At 39.3% G+C, this 4051-nt stretch overlaps 1 pseudogene; it reads left to right on the top strand.

Moving 5' to 3' along the window:
* The first annotated feature begins 369 nt into the window (after window positions 1-369).
* On the top strand, window positions 370-918 carry LOC111148858 (annotated as a pseudogene).
* The last annotated feature ends 3133 nt before the right edge of the window (window positions 919-4051 follow it).

Genomic DNA, 4051 nt, shown 5'->3' with positions numbered 1-4051 from the left:
TTTTTTTTTCCAAGATTTTATTTATTTACCTGACAGAGAGAGATCACAAGTGGGCAGAGAGGCAGACAGAGAGGAGGAAGCAGGCTCCCTGCTGGGCAAAGAGCCCGATGCGGGGCTCGATCCTAGGACCCTGGGATCATGACCTGAGCCGAAGGCAGAGGTTTTCAACCACTGAGCCACCCAGGTGCCCCTTGAAGGATGTTTTGAGGCATCTCCAATGGTATTAAAAATATATGTGCATAGATTATAACCCTGAAAGTTCATTATATGAGATAAGTTCATTTGATTCAGCTAGTAATTCAATCCATTGTGCTTTGGTATGTTAGGGAACAAAACTGTCAAAACCCTCTACTCTCTCTTTTTCTGGTGATGGAGTCTGGAGAAGATGTACAGAATACAGAAATAGCACTGTGCAAGGGGAAAGAAAAGAGAAAAGAGAAAGAACTGATCATCTGCCTTGGACCTCAGGTGGCCATAAGAGAAAAAGTATTTTGTGTCTGCCACACCTTTGTATCTTTCAATGACACTTTTATCTCTGGCACAGATCTTTCTAGCAAGGAAATCATCTGCCCATGTAACTGGTAGGATGAAGGTGAAGGCTGGTCAAGGTGAATCTTCTCCATATGCTGCCATGTTGGCCACCCAGAATATGGACCAGAGATTCAAGGAGCCAGGCATCACTGCCCTCTGCATCAAACTCCAGTCCACAGGAAGAAAGAGAACGAAGACCCCCTGAGCCTGGGTGCCAGTCAGCCCTCAGAGCCCTTGCCTGCTCAGGTATGAAGATCAAGGAGAACTGAGGATGTCATTTTCATGCCCTCCAATAGCACCTGCAGGAAGTCGGGGTGGGGGGGGGTCACTGTGGTCACCTTCTATGAACAGGACTCCTCAAATATATGTGTTCTATTAATAAATTGACTTCATGTAGGCTTAAAAAAAAACAAACCTCTACTCTCTTAAATCTCAGCAGGAGGGTACAATCAATAAATAACAGATATAATAAATGATTGTGTATCATGTTAGAAAGCTATAAATGCTAAGGAACAAAATAAAAAGCAGAACAAAGTAAGGTGATTTGAAATCTTGAATGGCAGGGGTATGGGCTGTTGTCAAGTTGCAATATTAAAAGGAGTGGTCAAGGGGCACCTCGGTGGCTCAGTGGGTTAAAGCCTCTGCCTTCAGCTCAGGTCATGATCCCAGCATCCTGGGATCGAGCCCCACATCGGGCTCTCAGTTCAGTGGGGAGCCTGTTTCCCTTCCTCTCTTTCTGCCTGCCTCTCTGCCTACTTTTGATCTCTGTCTGTCAAATAAATAAATAAAATCTTTTTAAAAAATTAAAAAATATATAAGGAGTGGTCAAGGTTAGCCTCATCAAGGTGAAATTTGAGCAAAGATTTGAGGGGTTAAAAAAGTTGGCCAAGCAGGTGGCTAAGGGAAGAGCATTCCAGGCAGAGGCAACAAGGCAACATCCAGAGCAAAGTTTCCAAGGTGAGAGCATTACCTCCTGTGTTTAGGAAAAAGCAAGCAGGTAAGTGTGGCTCTGTGAGGTACTGGCAACAGGAAAGAGGTGTAGAAATTCTGGTTGGAAAGGTAATGAGGGAGCAGGCTAAATCATATAGAGCTTGAGGGGTGCTTGCATGAGCTTTAGCTTTTATTGAGTATAGTGAAGAGCCATTGCAGGATTCTGAGCAGAGAAACAATCTGCTTGGGTATCGGTTTAAAATGGATCATTCCACTGCTATATAGAGGACAAATGATGAGAAAAGGATAAATGCAGGGTGACCAATTAGGAGACTACTGCAGTAATGCAGTGACAGCTGATGGTGGCTCAGATCAGGATGAAAATCTGTGGAGAGAGGCTTAAAAGTGGACAAATTCTGGATATAGTTTGAAGTTCAAATGAAAGGACTTCTCATGGCATATAAGAAGGATATGTGCTAAAAAGGAGGACAAAAGATGACTCCAAAAGTTTTGGCCTGGAAACTTCCAAGGATGAAATTCCCCATAGTTAAATGAGGAAAACCACATGAAGGAGGTTAGAGAAGGAAGATCAGGAGTGTGGCTTTGGATATTAAATTCATCTAGGATGAACCCAAATGAACCATTGGATATATGAGTCTGGAGTTCATGCGAAAAGTCTAGGCTGGAAGTCATCATCCTGCAGATGGTTCTGCAAGTCACCAGCCTGGATGAAACCAAGAGCTAGTATGTGGACCAAGGAGCAAGCTTTGGCTTACCATGAAGAGGTCGGGATGAAGAAGAGCATTAACCAAAGTGCCTGGGAAGGAGGAACCAGAGAGCTAGGAGAGAAGCAGCACATGGTGGGTGTTCTTAGAATCCAAGTGAGAAAAGTGCATCAAGGAAGAATGATCACCTTGCTTAAAACTTATGATGGATCAGTTGAAATGAGCTCAGAAAACTGGCCATTACATTTAGTTACATGGAGCTCATTGGTAAATTACAATGTTCATTCTGACAGTGTTCATGGTTTTCTGTACATTACTGTTTTCTTTTCTAAGTGGAAGTTATTGCACCCAAAATTTCTGTCCCTGACCTCAGCAACTTCTTTCTTTCTTTTTTCTTTATATCCTTTTCTTCATAACTGTGGCTCTCTGGTATACGGGAGAATACTGGCTTTCTCTTAAGTCTCTTACTTAATTCCTTATATTTTTGTTATATGCGCTTCCTGCATGTGCTTTTTAATATCCATAATTTTTTAGATTTAATTTTTCCACATTTTATATAAGCTAGAGCTATGTTTGAAATTCACCTATTACTTCATTTCTTAGTCTATCTTGATTTTTTTGTTATTTTTCCAGATTACTTCATATTCATGCTTTATTTCAGCAGCTAAATTTAAAAAATTGTTTAGCATTAATCAACTTTGATATTCATTAAGGATTATAGACTGAATTATTACTGTTACTGACAATAAGAATCTACTTCCCCCAGTTGTTTACCTGTTAGTTCGACAGCACAGCTATATTATTCCTCAGGCATTCATTTACTCTTCCAGAGAAAATAGCGCAATTTATCCCAGAATTTTATTTCTAACTCCTCTTCATCAAAACCTCTACTTTATATGCATTTCCTGCTCTTTTCATTTGTGTTGAATATTATTGCATTATTTTTTGTTTCTTTTTTATTTCTGAGAATTATTGTGTTTTTATTTACCAGCTCCAACTTTTATTGTGACTGACCTGTGTAATTTCTTATTTATTCAGATTCATGTCATCCCACTGTTGTAGGTGGCTATATGTATATTAGAACTGCATTCCAATTTAGTCAGTGTTCTCAAGCCAATAAATGTCATGTCCCACTGTGAAAATGGAACTGATTAAAAAATGACTCTACATTAGAGAATGCAAAAGGTGGCAGACAGAGGTGATACGTGCGTTGAGAGTCAGGAATATTAAAAAAAAAAAAAAGAGGTAAAAGGGCCAATTTACCAGACAATAAACCTGGAAAAGCCAATGCAAAGCCCTTTTACGTATGCAAGTTCAAGATACTATGTATGTCAGTCATATTCCTATAGAATTCTCAAATCCCACGCATGTACACTTGAACATCATGAAACAATAATGAAGCACAGCAGCATAAATTCATAGATAGTCCTTGCTCTCACCCTTTCATACCCTGTTTATGTGCACAAACATTTTGACTTTCAGTAGACCACTTATCTCAACAAATTGAATTATCAAATGACTCAAGGTAGTCAAATTGCTTTGAAAAATTTTTTGAATGTCATTGAGCACTTTGTTGAACATATTGTCTTCAAATGGTTTTTTGTTTGTTTGTTTTTTACTTTTTTATTTATTTTTTAAATTATGTTGTTAGTCACTGTATAGTACTTTATTAGTTTTTGATGTAGTGTTCAATGATTCACTAGTTAATTATAACACCCAGTGCTCATCAGGGCACATGCGTTCCTCAAAACCCATCACCATGTTACCCTCTCCCCACACCCTCTTCCCCTCCAAAACCCCAGATTGTTTCTCGGGGTCCATACTCTCTCAAACAATTTTTATTTCCCAAATAAATAACAACCTAT

Source organism: Enhydra lutris, unplaced genomic scaffold (assembly GCF_002288905.1).
Source record: "Enhydra lutris kenyoni isolate GAN:26980312 unplaced genomic scaffold, ASM228890v2 scaffoldscaffold21, whole genome shotgun sequence".
NCBI classification, from domain to species: domain Eukaryota; kingdom Metazoa; phylum Chordata; class Mammalia; order Carnivora; family Mustelidae; genus Enhydra; species Enhydra lutris.
This window is presented reverse-complemented; position numbering and strand designations above follow the sequence as displayed.